General features: G+C 34.9%; 1 pseudogene; it reads right to left on the reverse strand.

Moving 5' to 3' along the window:
- Positions 1-1,675: 1,675 nt before the first annotated feature.
- LOC130857065 (protein salvador homolog 1-like) lies at positions 1,676-3,444 on the reverse strand (annotated as a pseudogene).
- Positions 3,445-22,837: the final 19,393 nt, after the last annotated feature.

The following is a 22,837-nucleotide window of genomic DNA, read 5'->3' on the forward strand; positions in this document are numbered from 1 at the left end:
TAAAATTTAAAAGTCATGAATATTTCCAGCAGTGAATTTAGATATTTACTTCTACCATATGCATTCCAACTTCATTTTAATTAGCTAAAAATGTTGTAATTAATGCCATACATCTTATTAATTCTGTAAAGAATGAACTTCTTTTTGATATCTCTTACAAGGAAGATTTGGAAATGTCAGAGACTGAATTATAGGAAAAGAACATTTCATGGCCTAGTAATTCAGGCAATATATGCCAAGCAATAAGAAGGGGAGAAAGATAACTGAAGGAGGTGGGACAGAAGAGAGATTGTGGGATAAACATTATGTATGGGGGCATACTCCCCAGGTAATGAGGTGATAGATCTAATCTTTTGTAAAATGTAATATACAAACAGCCCTGTTTTCTAGAAACAGACAATACTTGCAGCTATAAAAGAACAAGTAATCAAGCATTTATTATTCTCTAGCTCAAGCAATAAGCAGAAAATTATAAGAGTGAAAGAAACTCTTTTAGGTTAAGGAAATTGTTCAATATAAGCTTTCTCTAACTCCAAGTCAGCTCTCAATCATATGCACTGATGGAAGAGGGGTATAATGCAGGCTATTTGAAATGGCAAGGATAAAAAATTACATATGAATTGGTAATGGACAATGTATATTCTAACTCGAGCTCAAAAAGAAACAAACAGCCAACATCTACTGACAGTTTTGTCTCGGGGACCCACAAGTTGGCTGTTCTTTGTACTGACATTTGAAGAAAATCTTCGGTTAAAAAGTGTGTTACATTGGTACAGGATTTGGAATTATGAGGCAAGGTAAGAAACTCTTTTAGTATCTCAGGTCATTAATGTTCCCATCAGTGAAATTGTTTTGATATTCATGATACCTACCTTACATGGTCATTATTAGGAGTCAATAAAAATAGGGTGTGTGAAAACATTTGGGACTTATTTAAATTACACTTATTAATGTTATAGCATGAGGACAGAGAGCTTGTCTTTTTTTTTTTTCCACAAAAATATATTTAATAAGCTTGTTATATAAAATCAAACATTTAACATTTTCAACATTTTATCAATAAATCAGATTCACTGATATCTAACTGGGAGTGCTTTATATTTTGGAAGATTACCTAAACTAAAAATTTATTTACATATTTACAACACGTGTAAATATAACTGAAAAGCTACTGCAACAAGTGTTGAAATTCACAGAATTCTAGGCTAGACGTGCCATAAATTTGCCCGCAATCAAATGTACTGTGCTAATTATGAACAATGTCTTAATAACTATTAAACCAAAAGGAAAAAAAAATTGGGAGGGAAATACTGGGTTTTAAAGTTTTGTGACAAACTCTTAGAAGATAAAGGATATGTAAAATCAATTTAATGACCAAGATTTCTTAATGAATCCCTGATTGTCATTGTTGGCAACTCAACCCAGTCTGCTAGGATGGCAACGTGCTATGCTGTTGGGAAGCCTCCACTGTCTCATCAGCACCATGTTACTAGACGCGGTGAGAGCCCTAGCCCAAAGGAAGGGAGTTCTGTAATGTTAGCAACTCGAGTGCTGTGCACACCTTTCCCACACAGGCTAAGGCCTTACACCTAAATTTATTCCTGAAACATTATAGGCCTTTCACCCTTTCATACCAAAAAATACTTTCTCAACATGTTTTAAAAGGGTTCTTTACATTTGGGGGGTGAGGGGAGGGGAAACTCCATACATCACATATAAAAATTTATCACAATAAAGGTCCCAAATCCCATTTTATGTTTTGCACTAAACAATGGTAATGTTTAAACCATCCAATTCCAGACAATATTCCACACTAAAGCAGTAAACGTATTTTTTAAAATAATGCATAGGTTCTCTCTTTCTCTGTTTTTTAAAGAAAGGTACTGCTACTTTGAGAGTTTACCAACTGATCATTTCCTATTTAATATCTGGTTAAATGACATTTCTTACTGCATTTGTCTCCACTGAGAATATTCAAAGCAGTTTCCAAATATACAGCATTTAGAAGTGTCTGCCATGCTGGCTCTTAAAATGATAAACTCATTTTTTTCTCAATAAAAGAATATTTTTAATAACAAAATACATGTAAAATTAGAACTTTATAATTTCCAAAAAGTAAGCTGCCTTTATTAACCAAAGTTCTTGTTTGAAGTTTTTTATCTGTGAAAATATTTTAAAGCCCTTATAAAACTTAAAATTTGTTTTAAAAAATTAACTTAAAAATTCTTGCCATGTTGCTGGGCATACCACTGCTGTCTCTGCTTGCGATTTTCCAACTCCGTGAGAAGAGCCTGTCTGTAGGCTTCATACATTTTAACAATCTGTTCCAGTTCTTTCATGAAAAGCAACTTTAGCATTCCCTGGTATGTATCCAGGTCAGCCAGCTGGAAGAGTTCCCACTTCAGAATGTGGTCATATTTCACAGGGGCTCGAGCATACACCTGAAGCCAGTCAGGAATTTCTGCAGTATGATAAGGATTTGCAGGTACCAAAAGGGACTGATTTCTTTCAGTTTGCTGTGGCTGGTATGTGACAGGAGGAGGTTGATCATACCGAGGTACACTCGGAGCACAGGGATGCCTATATTGAGCCTTCTTATTTGTGTGATCTACATAATAGGTTGCAAACTCTGATGACTCAACTCGCTCCCATCCTGGAGGAAGTCCTTCTCGCTCCAGAGGATGGCTCCAATGAGTTGTATTTGTGTTGTGGTCTATATAATATTTCCTCCCTCTCATTGTCCAGTCCACAGATCAGCCAGGGGGAAGGGGTAAATCTTCAGAACCATGGTTAGTTAAATTTCCTAAAGATGTAGCAGCAACTCTCCCAATACCTGAAGCACGCCTGCCCTGGTTCAGTGGCTCCCTTTGGAAGAGATCATGGTTGTACGCATAGTATCTACGGTCTTCGTGTGTTCGATCTCCAAGTGGGCGCCTCCTCTGACCATCAAAATAATTATCTGAATAATAATATCGGGAACCAGAGTCTCCATTTTCAACAGCAAAATTAAATTCTGTTAAAAATGACTGAGAAGAGCCATATTCCCTAGGGACATCTGCTAGACTCCTGGCAAGGTAAAATGGTGCAGATAATCTGTTGCTTTCTCTTCTCATTATTTCATGAGGTGTTCTCTGAATTGGAGTTCTAAGGAAACTATGGTTTCTTGAAACTATTCCATCTCCAGAAGCTGCAAAGGCATTTGAGCTTGAATCTGGAAGACAGATATCAGTTCGTCTTGGAATTGTTGGACCGTGCCGGATAAATGAAGGCATAAGATTCCGCAGCAGGGGCGACGTCTCCTTCTTCACGTACTTGCCCTGCACCTCGGCCGGCTTGGACACCTCGTTTTTGGTTTTCTTGCGGGACAGCATCCTCGTCCACGAAGCCCCAGGCCACCCCGGGCGGCCGCCCTAGGGCTCCGCGCCGGCCGCCGGGCGTCCCCGCCGCCGCCCTCCCTCGCTCCCGAGCCGCCGCCGCCGCCTCTCCGCAGCCCGGGGTCGCCCGCAGGGACTGCCGCATGTTCGGGGCGCTAAGCGCGCCGGCCGCCGCTCCGCCGCCTGTCGGTGCCTGCCCGGACGTCGGCCGGCTCGGCGACGCTGCCCGAGGACTCGGAGAGGCGAGGCCGCGGCCGCCCCGCCAGGGCCATGGCGGGCCGCCCAGGAACCGCTACCGAGAGCTTGTCTTTTATAACAGTCTGTCTTTAGTGTACGACCCAATAATTGGCAGATAGTAGGCACTAAATCAGTATTTCTTGAAGAAATGAATAAATGAATGAATACATTCTCATTAGTATTGTTATACAACTATAGTATAAACAGATTTCTGATAAATCCTTGAATATGATAACAGTAGAAGTAATAATTTTTAAGGAGCCATGTAGAAATATAATTGGCAAAACCTAAAGGTATAAACTAGTCAGAGACTTGCCAGCAATTCACTTTGCTTGAGTAGCAATGTCCTAACATCAAGTAGAGGATAATACACTGAAAAATATTTCTACAACAGTGGATCATTTTTGAAATTTCCTAATTGGTGAGATATATTATCTGAGTATTTAATGTTTGTATGAAATTATAATTTTTTTTATTTAAATCTCAAAAAATCTGACTGTACATATGGTATTGTTATGCTCAATTAACAGATAAAGAGCTGATACAAAAAAAAATTTTAGGGCTTGTCCAAATCTGGCGCTAATTAGGAGCCCAGCTGAGATTTATATTCTGCTGTGTATGACTTCATGTCTTGTCATTTTCCTTAACAACAAATAGCCCTTATATTAATTAGAATACCTGATTTTTTGAATTTTTAGTCTAAGAAAAATATGTAAAATAAAATATTTGTGTATTATTAAATCTTCTCAACTGGATATTCAGCCTTGTTAGGTAGAATTTCTTAGGATGCCCTTTTTTCTATTTAGGTTTTATAAACCCCAGAGGGCCTTCACCTTTGTATTGATTTTCTTCCTTTCCTTTATGAAGTAAAATTATGGTGGGGGGGCACGGTATGAAGATGGGTGAAAAACAAGGTCTAGAGTCACCTCAACTTTGATAATCTGTGATCCTTGGAGTTTTATTATTCATACTTATAAAATATTCAATATTCAAAACATATCTATTAATTACTTTTGAGGCAATTAGAAAGGAAAGGAGAATTCTTGGATTTAAAAAATATCTAGTCCTTAGGAATGTGAAATGTAAGAATAGATCCCATGTCTTGTTCATCTTTCTTTATATCCCCTCAAACTACATAGCAGTCCCTGAATATGATATTTGTACAATACATATCTTTTGTTGAATAATTAAATGAGAAAATGTAGAATATAGTGTCCCCTTGACAAAGCAGAGGCCAAGTGCAAAATAAAATACCCTTTCTCACCAAGTTTATTCAATTCAATATATTGTGGAGATTTTCTATAAAAAAGTATAATTTAGTCAAAAAGAAGATTCAAATTGATATAAAAATAATAAAAACCCTTAATAATTATTATACCATGTGATTCAAACAACATTAATAGATATGCTTACTTTTCAACCTTACTTTTTTGTTTCATTTGATAAAAAAATTTCACTGGGCTAATAATTGTTAAAACTGAGACAATACTGAATCAAAGAGACTGTATGTAAGGACCGTGATTGAATTAATGGAGAAGTAACATAGCAGTGCATAGTCCATAGAGGAAAGCAAACTAAATCATTGAACAAAGCCTGCTAGGAAGAATCAAAATTATTCAATGGAAAACAAATGATGACAATGGCCATGTAGATGAAAAGCAGATAGTATTACACAGGTGAAGAAGCTACTACAATTTCTCCTGTTTCCTTTCATTTGTTTCTGAAGTAGAGTTGTTGAATTTCCCAGCAACCAAGGAGCAAAGCGCAGGACTAATGCCATACTAGGAATGCGGTGGGGTGGGAATGAGGCTGGAAGGAGGAGATGAAAGATGATGTGATGAAAATCTTGCCTACCTTTTCAGTCATCAGTCAGCCAAGTTCATGTGCATCCACAGGTTGGAGTTTTAAGTAACACAAGCCCTTACATCACTGGGCCTTCTCAAAGAGGTAAATGCTTTGTACACATGTTCCCATTAAACCTCATAAGAATATTAAAGCATAGGTAGCACTATTCCCACTATATAGAAGAAAAAGAAAACTGAATTACAAAAGTGTACATTACCTTTCCTAATTTTCAGAGCCTGCGCTGGACAAAGAGCCCGTACTTAATCATGACATGATCCTGACTTTCCTCTAAACATACATCTTAGATATGCCCTCTTCTATTAATGGCTTTTTATTCTAATTGTCTCATGCACACTGTGTGATTAAAGACACAAACACCTCTTCACAATTCAAATATCCCCTGAAGTGCTATGCAGAAATTGGGCCCAGCTCCTGATTAGCTGAGGAGAGTATTTCAAATGAGGCAATATTTTAAAATGCTGATCACCTTGTAAAAACATCAAAGACTGAGTAAGTCCAGGTGTTGCCTATGTGTTAGAAAAATAAATATTAATATTAATATATACACCTTATTAGTGATCATATAAATACCTTAACATCATTAGATAAGAAATATATAATATTCAAATGCTTATGGGCCAGGAATAGTATAAAGTGCTTTATGTAGATCATTTCATTTAGTCATGGCAAAAGTGAATCAGCTTAACCCCTGTCAAAATTATATTTTCATGATTACCAGAGGTATTCTCTTGTAGTGCCTCTTTAAGTACTAGAAGTCCAAAGAAGATCATGATTACGTGGCAGTGTTCTGTGGAAAATGAAAGTCGAATATTCTCTTTCTAGATAATGTTTACAAATTACTTCATATCACTGCTATACTGTCAACAGATAAATGCTTCTCATTGTGAGGAGGCCAGACCGATGTGAACAGAGTACGGAGTAATGAGATTAACCTTCCAATGTCACTTGTCATCGGCCTAATTTTTTAAACCTCTCCGGAAAGCAGAGATGATTTTGTGATATTGATAAAGAAAGAAATCGTGGTTGAAGATTATTTTCTTGTGTATCTGTTAAAAAGTGGAACAAAGAGTTATTTACCATTGTTTATCTCAAGTAATCATAAAGCAGCACTCATTTATCAAAAAGCAGAACTTTGATCTAGAAATTCCATTTAAAATTTGGTCTTCCTTTCCTTGAAATCGTATGTATAATAATTAACTGACAGAATTATTTTTCAGATACATACAGTGGTGTTCCAGGTCTCATAGAGCCTCATTAACATGTGGTTTTTAAAAAGCATCCATGGTTTCTGCCATACCCCTGCACTTAGTGGGATTTGTGGGATTTGAATGGTCACAGTAATCAGGTGATGTTCCTGACTGCCAGATAGAAAGCATGGGGGTCCAGGCAAATTCTCTTGCAAAGATTACACTTGAAATCCACCTCTTTATCCCAAAATGGCAAAGTGTATAAGTGAATTGCACATTGGTGGAATGGTTTTGCTGTTTCCTCTTGGCACCAACAATTTTATGGCACATCTACCATATTTTAGAAGTAATGTCCAGGAATATAAATTAAATAACTAGATCAGTGAGGTAAAATGTTTTGCCAATGTTGTTATTCTCTGGGGATAGGAAGTGGAAGCTAATTAGAAATCAACTGAGATAGCACTATCTAAATATAAATGTTCTCTAAATCTGCTTCTCACACAAATTTTGGGGACAAGGAGACAGAAAATGGTCATCAAGTCATTGCTGTTGTTGAGTTAAAGAGCAATGTAATTACCAAGAATATGTTGTCAAGTATGTCAATTATACCTCAACTAAAAATCAAAAATAATTGGTAGACTGTGACTTGGTAAAGGAGAGGGGATTTTAAGGGAGAAGAAAAAGCATAGAAAGAAAAGAATATGTTGTCAGTTTTGGATCCCAGGTTGCTGGAACGAGGGCAGTTGTTGCTGCGTAAGGAGCATCCCTATAAGAACCAAGAAATCAAGTGCTGCCAAAATCCTCAAGTGTCAAAGCCATGAATAAGGTTAGGTTTACCTATCCAAGTAGAAAATCAGATAGAGGTAGGATTGGGAGAACATGGCTAGCACAAAGAAAATGTTCTCAGGTGCATACCATAATCTTACCAAGGAAAAATTGCAGTTCTTTTTATATACCTTTTGGCATAAGATTCCTAACTGCTTTGAACTAGCATACCAAGTTAGACATAGAGCACACATTCACTGGCTTAAATAATGTCTAATTATTTAATTCTCAATAATGTATAGTCATTAATTTAAGAGAAGATATTATTACTTAAATCACTTATATGTGGGCATTCATAATTTGATCATTGTAAAATACTTCTTCCGCATTCACCTTTAATTCACCAGAACATGTGAATATTTAGAACAAGCTGTTATAAATGTTTTAGAGTATTAGCCAATATATATCATCCTAGCCACATGAAAAACATCACAAATTCTCATATGCATGTTATTACAAATATGACAATGTATGGTCCATTTTTGTAAGTAATGTGAATTCAGACTATTCTGGTTTGTTGTTCTCTGAAGATTTCAAGTCATATGTATTGTTGGGCTTTGATGACAACAGATATTGGCTCATGTTCTTATTCCTCTCTCACAATTTGTGTAAATTTAGGCAGTTTAATTAGGTTCTTTGAGCCTGGTTTTCCCACTTTAAATGGAAATATATAATGATAACTTTAAAGGGCTGATTTGGAAATTAATGGAGAAAATGAATGCAAAAGTTATGGCATAGTGCCTGACACAATAGATTCTTCAGTTGTGTTAGTAATTTCTTTTTCCTTTCTTGTTCAAAAGGTTGAGCAGATGGGTATATGCATATAATATTATTTTCAACAAAACAGCAATTCTTATATACCCTATAATATAGTAACATGACATCACATAAAAATCATAGTTTTTCTAATAATGGTAAACACTGAAAGCTACAAACTTAAAGAGGAGAATTTTTTAATGAAAACAATCATTTGACACTACTAAATCAGTAAATGTAGAGATAGAATAGTAGGCCCAGTAAAACTGAGTTCATTTCTTGCTACTGCTCTACAAAAAGACTGTCAATGGATGAATTTAAACTTAAAAGATGGCAAGGGATTTTGAAATCTGTTCATGAAAACAGTAGGAGTAATGTTAGCCTGTGAAGCATAGAAAAACCTGAGATCTTCCCATGTTGTATGGGCTAGCATGTGGAAGCGGAACAAGAGAACAACGTTGCTTGAGGGCTGCATTAGCATGACTCAGAAGAATGTAAAATAGAACATTAAAGTAAATATAAAGCAAAAATAGCAACAACAAAACAAAATGGCAACACTAACAACTGTGGAAGGATGGAATGGGTAACCCAAGAAAGGCATGAAACAATGTGTCATTGCTGATTTGAGTGGAGGCAGAGCAGAGACCTTGGGTTAAGGAAATTGAGAAGGAAATCCTTAATGTTTAGATTAAACACTAGAGCCCAGGACCTCTTTAATCCTTTTTAACCTTAAGATCTCACAATACGAATGACGGATGGATCATTCAGAAGATAAAGTTTGGTAAAATAAAACTGAAGTTTGTCTTTAGAAATAATAATTATTTTATTCAATCAATAGCCTGAGCTTTTGAAAATTTTTCAGGGAGGAGTTACTAAAATTAATTTTGAAAGTATTCTTTGATTCATAATTAATTAAAAAGCAAAAGAAAATGCAATAGTACTTTCTAATGAAGTGATGATTTCATCAATTACATTTACATCCAGAGAAAAAGTGAGCACCAAAAATTATCGAGAACAAACTAGTATAAATATCAGCCCAATGGATACTTTTAACACCTCCATCCAAGAACACAAACACACAAGAAAGGGAAATTTAGATGAGACTGGAGGCGGAGGTACCAAAAAGGCTTTGGTAGGGTAGGGGAAATAGTATTCTTCATCCAACCTATATTTATGTCTGTTTCTTTTTTTTCCAATAATGCTTTGTTTATTAATTCAATTAACATACGTTGGAATTTATTCTTTTTGTTGTACAGATCTGCATTTTGACAAACTTATGCCATTGTGTAACTGCCAGTACTATCAAGGTACAGAATAGTTCCATCACCCCAATAAAATTCTCACATTTCCTATGGTATTCAAGCCATTCCTCTTTGTTTCCTGGGACTTTACTAAATTAATTTATTAGTTGAATAGCTATTTTATATAGTCTCAGGAATTTTCTTCATAGATGATTAAGTGTCTTAAAAACATTTTCTTTCCTATGTTATAATCTCTAAAATGATTTGTTTATTTAAACATTTATTTATTAACCTTACCACAGTGACCAGCCCTCTAGTGTGAAGCTCAGTAGAGGTCCTAAGAGTAGATATCCTTTCCTGGGTCCCAGTCTCATGCAGAAAGTATTCAGTCATTCTAATAAAGTATGATTTTTGTTATGGGGTTTGCATCGGTACACTTTATCTAATTGATAAAATATTATTCTATTCCTAAAGTATTGATAGTTTTACTTTTTATTTATTTATTTATTTTTTTATTGGCTCTGTTGGGTTTTTGTTGCTGCACACGGGCTTTCTCTAGTTGCGGCGAGCAGGGGCTACACTTCACTGTAGTTCACGGACTTCTCGTGGTGGCTTCTCTTGCTATGGAGCACGGGCTCCAGGCATGTTGGCTTCAGTAGCTGTGGCACATGGGCTCAATAGTTGTGGCTCACAGGCTCTAGAACGCAGGCTCTGTAATTGTGGCACATGAGTTTAGTTGCTCTGAGGCATATGGTATCTTCCTGGGGCAGGGATCGAAACTGTGTCCCCTGCATTAGCACGTGGAATCTTAGCCACTGTGCCATCTAGGAAGTCCCGAAAATTTTACTTTCTTCTTTATTTTCATTTTGAATCACGGATGGGTAGTGAATTTTGTAAACTGTGTCTATTGAGATGATTGTATGGTTCACTTTTAATTTGTTCTGTTGAAAAGTTGAATTATAATGACTGTTTTTTGAATGTTGAAACAATTTTGAATTTCTAGGATAAATCTCACTTAACCATGATGTATTTTTAAAATATATTTTATATTCTTTTGGATTTTGTCAACATTTTGTTAAGGGTTGTTTGTTCCTTGGTTTATGTGGTATATTAATCTGTAGTTTTCTTTCCTTGTAAAGGCTAGTTTAGGGATTACAGGAATGATGGCCTAAAAAAAGGAGTTGTAAATTGTTCCTCTTTTTTTACTTTGTGGCTTACTTTAGTAGAATTGCTATCAATTCTTCCTTATGTTTTTAAAATTAGTTACCAATAAAGCCATGTAGGCCTGAGATTTTATCTTAGGAGGGGTATTTAACTGAAAATTCAATTTATTAATAGGAGTTTTCTATTTAGGTTATCTGCTTCATCTTGAATGAGCTTTGGTATTCTGTGTCTTTCAAGAATTGGGATTTCAAGATTAGGATTGCCACATATGCATTACTAATAAGAAAAAAAAATACCAAGTTGTACACTCTAAATATATGCAGTTTATTGTATGTTAACTGTATCTCAATAAAAGTTCTTAAAAATATATTTCCATGTTATTAAAATATTGGCATAAAATTTTAATAATACTCTATTTTTATTCTTTTAATATCTGTAGGCTCTGTAGTGATGTCATCATTTTTAATCCTGATATTGATGTTTTATGTGTTTTCTCATTTTTTTACTTTATCATCCTGGATAGATATTTATCAGTTTTATTGCTCTATTCAATGAATTACTTTTGATTGCGCTGTATTTTTTCTTTTTTTAATTGATATTTGCTCTTATTTCCTTCCTCTCTCTAATGCTGGAGGCTTTAAGTAGTGATTTGAGATCTTTCTGTTTCATAATGCAGACATTTAATCTTACAAAATTCCTCCTAAGCACTGCTTTGATTGCATCCCCCAAGCATTATAGTTTTGATTGTTTGTTTGTTTTTTACTAAATTCAAAATAAATATTTACTTTACTGGAAATTTCTTCCTTGATCTATGGATTATTTAGAGATGGATTCCTTCATTTTCAAAACCTCAGAGAATTTGTAGATATTTTCATGTTATACATTTATAATTTAATCCATCATAGTTAGAGAACATACTTTTCATGATTTAAATTATTTTAAATTAGTTGAATATTATTTTTTAATCAACCAAACTATAGTGAATATTCCATGTGCATGTGAAAAATAAGTATCTTGCTCCTTTCAGAGTAAAGTTTACTATAAATGCCAATTAGATAGAATTGGCTATTAGTATTTGAAGTTATCTATGTCCTATACATTCTTACTGATTAATTTGTCTACTTATTGTATCGAATAGTAAGTGATGAAATCTCCAAAAGGAATTATGATTTTTTCTACTACTCTTTCAGTTCTATCATTTTTTTGAGTCATGAATTTTAAAGTTCTGCTGTTTGATACATACATATTTTACATTGTATGTCTTCTTGATTGTTAGTAGTACCTTCTATACAACATTTATATGGTTGTATTTCAATCTACCATTTCTAGTTGATTTTTATTTGTCTCATCAGTTACTTTTGATCTCCACTTTCTACCTTTTTCCCATTAATTGTGAATTTATTAATTCATCTACCTCCACTTAGTTGAACATTATTTTTACATTTATTTATTTTAAAACACACAACTTTAACTTATCACAATGAACCATCAAATGATATAATGCCACTTCAGGTAGAATGTAAGAATCTTAAAGTATACTTCATTCCCTCCATCCTATCCTTTATACTATTCTTTTTATACAATTTAATTTTGCATATGTTGTAAAACACATTACTACTTTCTTTGCTTTAGATAATCCACATTATTTAAAGTAAATAAAAATAAGAATATGTATTTTATATGTGCCTACATTTTACCATATATACTTCTCTTTTTCTTCCTATATATAGGTACAAATTTACATCTATTTCTTCTGCCTAAACAAATTATTTTAATATTTGTTTGAATTAGGCCTACTAGAAATGGCTTATCTCAGTTTTTGTTTGTCTGAGAAAATATTTTACCTTCATTTTTTAAAAATATTTTCACTGGGTATAGAATTCTGTGTAGGCAAATATTTTCCTCTTCTTATAGTGTTTAATGATGGCATGCCATATGCCTTATCTTTGTTCCTCTGTGTGTAATTTTTTTTTCTTCATGTTGCTTACAGAATTTCTTCTTAATATTTGCTTTTGTGCAATTTGATTATGATGTGCCTAGCTTTTTTTTTTTTCTTTTTTTAAAATTAATAATATGTATATTTCTCTGAGCTCCTTTAAATCTGTGTTTGGTTGTACTTCTTTTGCTGTTGTTGATGATGATGACGTGTTTTGGAAAAAGGGTAGAAGTAAAAGCCACCTGCCACTGGAGGAAGAGCAAGAAATTTTCTCATACCCAAGGCCCAAGACAGATACAGGGAAGTATTGACTTTCAAGAGGAAGAGAGTGAAGGAAGGCTCAGAAGGCCCAACCTTAAACCCAGAAGCATAGGTCTTACCAAAAACAGAGGATGAACCAGGAGGATTTAGAAACATTCTCTCTCTGCATCACAAGCCCGACACTGAATAATAAGCAACAAGAGTCTACTACTGGGGGAATGTGAAGTGTGTAAGGAAATAAGGATAATAGCAATGACAAAACCCAGATCCAGCTCAATGAGTAATTAGACGATCCCAGTCTTTCACACTTATGACCTGATAGTAGAAAACAGCTGGCTATTTCCAGCTGTAAATTTCTCAATCACTACACACAGTTTTGTACTCAGTCAAAAATAACAAGATATGTGTGTTAAAAGGAAACAAAATAATATATTTTCAAGAGGTAAAAAACTCAGAGATGACAGCATGATGAAATTATCCCACAGGATTTAAAATACAGTCAGCCGTCTGTATCCATGGGTTCTGCATCAGTGGATTCAACCAATGTGGATCAAAAATATACAAAAATATTCCAGAAGGTTCCAAAAAGCAAAACTTGAATTTGCCACGTGTCCAGCAACAGTTTACACAGCATTTACATTATATTTACAACTACTTACATAGTATTCATATCATATTAGCTATTATAAGTAATCTTGAGATATTTTAAGTATACAGAAGTATGTGCTTAGGTTGTATGCAAGTGCTACACCATTTTATGTAAGAGACTTGAGCATTGATGGATTTTGGTATCCGTGGGTGATCCTGAACCAATCCTCCACTGATACTGAGGTACAGCTGTGTCTAGGATCACTGGGTTAAAGTTTTTAGTGTGTTGTGGGTTGAATTGTGTCCTCAAACCCTGGATCTGCACTTGGTTTCCTGGGATACACAGAGGGTTTTCTAACCTCGGAAAGGCAGAGGGTTCTGCTTGTACTTTTCCACTTTGAGCAACAGAGGTTTTGATACCCTTCCTCCAGTGGCTTGAAGCCTTGAAGGGTTCTAGCATGAGTGTGTGCCTCTCCCAGGTCAGCAGCCATCACCACCCATAGGACTGTGCATTGAGGAAGGCTCCCCAGGCCTCTCTTTTCTCTACTCTGTGAATACACAGGAGAGACACATGGAAAAGAGCTTCTAAGTACGTGTGAATTCTCACATATCTAGATCTATTTTAAATTGGTATGGTAGCCCACATTTGGCCTTTAGAAATTTGTTAAAATTGCAGCTGATTTATTCTTACCCACTTCTATGGAGACCGCTTCTTCCTCTGATGCTTGTCAAAGGTGAAACAGTTCATATATCTCTGCTCTCCTTGGAGGCATTTGTTACTCTCTGGAATTCAGTTCCCTGTGTTGCCTTGTAACCTTAGCTCTTTGATGAGGTCAAGGAAAATGATGATTTTGTAGATTATCTGGCTCTTCTCACTCTTAGAATGGTAGTAACAGTCTCTTGCCTCTTTCTACACCTTACTCACAAGCAGAGCGTCCAGTCACTTCTAGGCCTTAAACTTCTGTTGCAATTCAAGGCAAACTAAGGATTAGCTGTAAGGATTGATTAATTTTTATTTTTTATTTTGCTTATTGTCTATTCCCCCTACTAAAATAAAAAATGCCTTGAAGGCAGGGATTCGTTTCAGTTTTATTTATTACTGTTGTACTCAGAACACTTAGAAAACAGATCTACCACAAAGATACTTCTCAATAAATGCTATTGATGAATGGATATTTAATAGAATTGAATGAGGCATCACATATGTTTTCACATCTTGTCCTCAAAAATATTTAGTATAGGTAACATTATACCCATATTTTAGAAGAGAAGAGTGATTTTCAAAGATATTAAAGAAAATAACCTGCATAACATAGTTTTACTTGGCAGGAAGAGAGGAAAGAATAAGAGTATTTGTGTCAGGCATAACTGGTTTCAATGCTGACTCTATTTACCACCTTCGATGGTTTGAGAAGGTCACTTAACTTTTTCAGTCTGCTGTATTCTCTTCATTAGGCGAGAACAAGGAACATTAACAACTTTCTCTAAAAGATTATGTTAAAGAACTAATGGAAATATTATTTAAAGCAACTGTCACATAATAGGCGCTCAATACCTATTCTTATGACCCCTATCCTTCCTGATGTTAGTATTCTTTTTGTATCATTGTTCTTATCTGGAGCTGATTTCATTTTCTCTGATGCTAAATCCTGAGCAGATTTTAATTTATCATGTTACCTTTGAAACATGGAATGTTTGAGGTGAAAAAGAAGCTAAGTGGCAGAAACAGAATCTGGACAGATCTTAGAATGTGCTTAGAGCACTGGCTGTTACCTGTTCTTTGATCCAGAAGGCAGGCTTAACTCTCCTTTGTGCTAAATTGAAATATTAATAAGTATGAACAACTTATGCAAAACAAAATAAGGAATAATAGAAAGGGTTTACATTTAAACCCTCAGTAACTAATTTTGAGGAAAAAGTAACGTTATATTTTTCTAAACAGAGGTGCTTTTTTTTTAAAGTACTTGATAAAACAAATAACATTAAAGAGAAAGCGCATCAGGGATGATATTGATGAGTAAATGAATCAGGAAGTAATTACTTTTAGTATCAGGAAGGGCTTTCCAGGCTATGCTGCTTTGGATTCTATTGTCAAGGTGATGGGAATATGGAAAGGATTAAAAGAGAATAATAGATTTACATATTTTAAATTTATCTTTCTCAGCAGAATGGAGTGCTGTTAGGCATGGAGTTATAAAAAGTTCATTCAAATTCAAATGTTTTATTGTTTTATGTTGTTTGACACAAGGAGCTTGGTATGCCTAGGGAGTGACATGACAGACGAGTGTTGATGGCAACAAAAAGAAACATCATGGAAGTTGTAATATAAATTGAGTTACTAACGCCGTGGTGATCACATTGAATAAAAAAGGAAATCAACTTTCTGTATATCTGTGTAAGTTTTCTGGGTTGTTTAGGTCTACTGCCCAGCATGCATCATTTTACCCATTTTCAAAGAATGATAGACCTTTCTGTGCCATTTAAAAAAATTATTTTTCTCTACGTTCAAATTTCATGGTACTGATAAGAAGTTTTGAAAATATCTTAGTGGTGACAAAATACATTTTTCTTATTTGAAATATAATTCTGTAGGGATTTACTTTGTGTCTCTGTGGAAAACAGCCTGAAGCATTATGTGCTAGTTTATTGGTTAACATCTATTTTTGAGAGTCCATTAGCCAAGGAAACTCAGGCTGAAAATTAGTGTTTTCATTTTCTGTTTTGTTATATGTTTAGAAATAGGTGAAGCTATTTTTTTTGTGTGTGTGTTGAAGCTATTTTGAAAGCTAGAAAGACATCATAGCTGAAAGTAATCTCGGATATCATCAAAGAAAGCTTACTTATTTTATAGTTGAGAAATCTAAGGCCTAAATTGAGAAACAGTATGACATATGCTACCTGATTACTATGTTCATTGGCTAGATTTTATTCTAATTGTGCTGAATCCAGTTCACTGTACTTTAAACTGTAGCTTACTGCACTTGAGTAAATCTTTCATAAATTATTGATCATGTAGAAACAAATACATTATTTCATAGGGTAGTTTAAAATCTAAATAAATAACTTGTTCATGTTTTAGATAATGACTTTTATGTCATTATGCCTATATAGTTTAAGTTTTGAAACTATCACCTGTAACTTTCTAATTACACAAGTCATAAAATAAGAGAAATATGTATAAAGTAATTTGTTCAAAATGTATAAATTAGAGAGAAAATAAAGACTGTCTAAATGCCTCTATTCAGAAGAAAACAAACATCTCCTTTAGTACAAATAACATTGACACTCAATGGGACTCAAACTTTAACTAGACATGAATTCTGTAAGGAACTCACTGTCTAGTAGTGAGACAGACACTAAGTAAATTACAGTTTGATTATAGTTGAAATAATAGAATAGTAAAGAGAAGAGGCTTTTTTGGAGGATCAATTTGATTGAGCAGGTGAAAAACAACCTGGCATTCTTGGTATACTTTAGAGACATAGTGTAGGGTGCTTAGTTTAGGGGGTAAATGATATTACAAAGAGATTCTGCAGATAAGGATTTTTTGTTAACAGACTGTACATCTAACAACATAGTTACTAATACAGGAGGCCTACTCTCAGCTTAGACATTAATTAGAAAATGACTTTGGGGTCAGAAGGGTGTGAATATAAGCTTTTCCAATGGAGTGATAACAATAGCAAGCAGAATATTTAAAGAACTCTCAAAACTCAGGAGTACACAACAAACAGCTCTCTACCACCAGAAAATAAAAAGAGCAAAAGACTTAGACATTACACCAAAGAGGACATATGGTAATAACGCTCATGAAAAGGTGTTCAATATCAATTGCCCTTTGAGAAATGCAAAATAAAATATCAATGAAATATTATTATTGGTGGTGGTGATGCAACATGGTATTGCCACTCTGGAAAACTGTTTGGCATTTTCTTATATGATATCAAATATATGATACTCATAATCACTCAAAACTAGAGGCAACCCTAACGTACTTCAGTGGGTGAGTGGATGAACAATCTGTGGTGCATCCTTAAAATGCACTACCCCTACTCAGCAGGAAGTAGTTAATTTTCAATAGGCACTCAACAACATGAACAAATCTAAAGGCATTATGCATGCTGAGCGAAAGAACCCAGCCATGAGTGGTTCCACACTGTATAATATCCTTTATGTGACATTCTAGAATAAGCAGAACTGTAAGGATGAAGTACAGATCAGTGGTTTTAAAGTGTTAGATGTGGCACCAGGGAACTTTTTCTGGTGGTGAAAGTGCTCTGCATCCTGATTGTGACAATGGTTACAAAAAAATCTATGTATGTGTTAAACTCATAGAACCGTGTACCATGAACATTTATTTTACTGTATGTAGACTCACTAATAGTAGTAACAAGAAACTACACTGTTATGACAACACACAATTAATTCAACCACTGTATCTAAAACGTGCTCACTCTAAATGCTGAAGAGGATACAGAGGAAATGGAACACTCATATTTTCTAATAGAAATATAAGTTGGCTCAACCACTTCAGAAAATAGTTTTATATCTATTAAAGCTAAACAAAAGCCAACATATAACCCAACATTTCTCCTCCTAGGTATATACTCATGAGAAATGTGTATGTCAGCTAAAAGGCACACATAAGAATGTTCATAGCAGCTTTACTCATAATAACCAAAATGTGGACACAAGTTAAATAAAGAACAAATAATGTCTAAATAAAGTGGAGTAATTTCCATAATGGATCACTACAAAGTAATAAAAATAAACAAGCTATGATAAAATACAACATAGTTGAACCTGACAGACATTATGTTGGATGGAAGAATAGAACACAAATAAGTGCATTTACATAATTCACTAGTGAAGTATCTCAAAGACAGGCAAAACTAACCTCTGATAACAGAAATAAGAGCAGGAGTTACCTCGAAAGCACTAAGGGAAATGGGGCATGAAGGATTATCCTGGGGTGATGAAAATATTCTGTATCTCAGTCTGAGTAGTGGTCATATGAATAATACATATATGCATTTAATTGAGTTACATGTTTAAGATTTGTGTACTTCACTGTATGTGTATTATACCTCAATTTTTAAAATAATATTTTTTAAACGAAGGAAAAAGAAAGATAGGAAAAGAAAATGAAAGGAAAGGAAAAGATGATAAAAAAATATTTGCAGGTATTCCTTTTTACAGAATTTGTATTCAGTTACTCCTAATCTAAATGCTGATCCTAGAGTAGATAAAATTAGTGAACCTCCAGCTTATCTAGGCATGTTATTTATTCCACACAGATATTTAATTACCCACAACCTCAGTTATTAGTCATCTGTTGATAGATTCACGTTAATGTATAAATCATTATGCCAATTAAGTGATTTAATATGGAACATATTCTTCCTTAGCAGCTAGTCCTGTATACAGTTCTTCATCACCCCCTCCTTTACATCTAGCTGTCTGAATAATTAGAAGATTTGCTTGCATAGCTCATGCACTGCACAACTAAAGAGAACATATTCACATAAGAGTCTAAGGTAATTTCATCCTCTTGATTTGTATAAAACAGCAGTTCTATTACCTGGTAAAGAAAATATGATTATTTAGAGAATATTTTGCCTGAGTTCTGGCAAAGTCTATGATTATTAATTTGCTATGACCATCAACTCCTAAGATCTCCCTTGCATTGTAAAGGAAAAGCCAGGAACAATATAGGCGATTTTTCTGGTCCTCACTATGAGGCACAAACGTGAGATTTGCAACATATAAGGAAAGCAGAGGTTACAATTGTGTTGAGCAATTTATGGGCAGATATGTATTCAGAGGGCTCACGCAGGGTACTAAGCAGTTTCTGGAAGAATTCCTGAGAACCACCAATCTTGGTGCTGAAGAGAACTTAGACACTGCCTCTATAACCTTTGCTCCCCTAGACATTTAAATGATTGTGTAAATATTGAATTCTATTACAATTCTTCATTCCTTGAGTACACAGAATAGCTTCTGCCTTTCTGATAAAAACACTTATTGAAAAATTTCCCAACAGTAGACACTAATTCTCCAATGTTTTTTTTGTTTGTTTTTGCACAGATTTAGCATCTTTTCCCCATGGAGTCACAATGAAGAAATTCCTTCTGGAGAATCGAATTATTTGACATGTTTTTAACATGGTATCCATTTGGTAAAGAATATGCCATAGACTAAGTTATAAATTATCACAAATAATTTGTGAACTCTGAAAATATGTTTTGGTTTCTCACTTTGCATTTGGTATTGTATTAGTGAAATTTAAAAGTAAATTTAATAAAAATAAAGTACAATTTTGGGAGCCAAAGTAAGAATACCTTGTCTACAGAAGAGGAATGCATCCCTGAGAAAAAGATATTTAGGCTGACAAATGGAATTGATGTTTGTTTAGTAAAGTTAGAAATTGGAATATGACAAGCATCCTCTGCAGAACAAAGATATCTCATCTCTTTCCAAATAATACCTGTAGATTAATTTAGAAAAACCCTCACAGGTATGGGAAAGTTTCTGTGATAGCCTGCAAACATATATTTTTATTTTTTTATTTTTTATTTTTTTGGCACACGGGCTTAGTTGCTCCGTGGCATGTGGGATCTTCCTGGAGCAGGGATCGAACCTGTGTCCCCTGCATTGGCAGGCAGATTCTTAACCACTGCGCCACCTAGGAAGCCCAAACATACATTTTTAAAATAATGCTTTCACAAGGAAGAAATGTATTCAAGACTGGGACCGATATTGAATATATTTGCACAATGCCCATATTGCACTGATTATAAATTTAGACATACTATCTGACAGGTGCTCTACATTAGAGACTGTCAATAGGATATATTTCAAAATATATCTGTCTCCAAAGATGGCTAATGATTTTTAAGGTATTATTACCCACTGTTGGTTGAGTACCATCTCCTTGCCTGATGCCGTGTTTAGCATTCTGTGTTTGTTATTGAATCTGTTTTCATCCTTGGAACAATCCTATAGGTAGGCATTTATTTTACTGAGAAATTTGAAGCTGAAGAAATGATACAACTTACCAGTTGACACAGATCTAGTAAACAGTAGGCAGGGGAATAAGCCTAATTCTGACTCCAAGGTCTAGACTATTTTCCTCACTATACAGCAGCTCCTAAGACTTATTGCATGTTTCTAGATCTCTGGTAACAACAGATGCTCTGGTGAAGCAATGTACTTATCTTTTAAATTCCCATGTGTTAGACTACCTTTATCATTTCTATACGAAGTAATATTTGTTGAAACTACTTCATGTACTAGGTCTTATGTTAGCTATTTTATATACAGTGTATTGTTTTATTTTCAAGAACTTGGAGTAAATATGTTACCTTTACTGTAAGGGAAAATTAGAAACTCTGGGAGATAAGAATCCACAAAGTTAGTAAGAACTGGAGTTTGGATTTGAAATCTAGCTGATTAGACTAGAATTAAACCGCATAGGTTTTCCAACTGTCTAAAAGGCATGATCTCTAATAGAAAAACCTAAGAGTGTTTCAGTAGTGAATACATATTCAAGTAAAAGTAAATTTCTCAGTAACAGAAGATTTAACTCGATGTGTTAAAGAAACTGATAATTCATCTGGCAAGCTGCTGAAATAGCACCTCAGATTAGGCTTTGAGGCTTAAATTAACATACACTAGAAATTAAATATAGGTGTTACAACTGAGATAGGAAACTACGTAAACAAACCCAAGTTTGAGGGATGAATACCCAGTGGCATGTGTGACACCACCAGCTGCACCCTTTACAATCAAGCTCTGAGGGCGCACTATGTGGCTTTATGGAACAACTATAAGAGTTTTCGAATTGCTGGAAAAAGTTATCCTGGCGTTCGGCTCTAAAAAAAGAGGCTAGGTCATTGTTGGAAGACAAAAACCTCTTAGTTTTCTAGATGATAGAGGAAAGATAATACAAATGAAAAGGCATCTGTTGTATGTAGATATGTTTCTAGTTGGAAAGCACCTGCAGAATCATCAAGTGGAGCCATCTTATTTAAAAAGTTGTGAAAATGGAGACTCTGAGAAGACTGAAAACATACCCAAGATAACTGGGCTTATTAGATGTAATAACTTAGGTCTCCTTTTCTCAGCCCAGTGATTTCCTGCAGACCACACATTAGTGTGGGTTGGGTGTGGGACTAGGTGATACAACTTCCAAGAAATATTTATTGACTTTATGCACATAGAGGCATTGTGCTACACAATTCAAAGTACATTTTCAACTCAGACCACAAAGGAAGTGAGTCTTCCCACCAGACACTATTTGAAATTCCCTTTTATTTCCACAACTTCGATGATATGTTGATCATGATAGAGACAAATGCAGCCAGAAAAGAGAGAACACAGGTGTACTAAGTGTCCTAATTTAGAGAGGAAGAGGTTGATGTAAAAAAGGAGTTCCATTCACCTGTTCCATATTAATTAATGAAAAAGAATCAACACTTTGCAGAGGATATTGTTGATAATTAAAATATATTGTGGGGATTCAATTAAGAGCTTTGGGTACTTAGATTGCAGTTGAAGGAAGTGAGTAAAAAAATACACAAAATAAACTAAAAAAGGAGCACTGAAATGAAAAGTCACATCTTCATCCAAATGCTAGGGACTGAAGACAAGACAAGAAATTTTCTGGAATTTGGAAGACAAAGGAACAAGATTAATTTGGAAAAAAAAATTATTTCCTGCGCAAATGTAATTATGCATTTATTATTGAGTTAGAAAGAAAACTAATATCAAAGTCCACTTGTCTTAGTTCATGGTCACCAAAAGCAATATGAAAAAAGAACTTGGATGCAGATAGTATTTGGGGGAGGTGATTGAGGAATAATGGGAGACAGTGAGACAAGAAACGAGGAAAATCCATTGTGAGGTATATTACAGATATTTCATTTGTAGGCAACATGAGACCTCTGAAAAATGACAAGGAATACTTCTCAGAATTGTCTGCCTAAAAGGCTATAGCCTTTATCCACTGACTGCAATATTGATTAAAGATTGCCCTTGGGATGTAAACTCCCGGCATTTACAGATGACACTTGTCACTGGAGAAGACCCTGGAAAAGAATGCAGAAAGATGGGCTAAGTGAATGTGAGATGAGTCATTGACAAGAGGGAGTGAGTCTGAGTGCTTCATAACAGTACCTTACAGCTGTGGATGCGTGTGAAGGGATGTGCCACAGTGCACCAGAGGTGTATAGTACAGAGCTAACTGTACCTCCTGTTTAAGCTGTTAGAAGTGATTTTTATTCCAGGCACTGGTCTCCTTTACACGCATAATTAGTGAAGTTAAGATATCCCTCCAGGCTTTAGACATATTATTAGACTAAGTTGACCCCATTTGTCTTTATAGTAAGGCATAGTGGCCAG

The sequence above is a fragment of the Hippopotamus amphibius genome, chromosome 7, assembly GCF_030028045.1.
Source record: "Hippopotamus amphibius kiboko isolate mHipAmp2 chromosome 7, mHipAmp2.hap2, whole genome shotgun sequence".
In the NCBI taxonomy this organism is placed as follows: Eukaryota; Metazoa; Chordata; class Mammalia; order Artiodactyla; family Hippopotamidae; genus Hippopotamus; species Hippopotamus amphibius.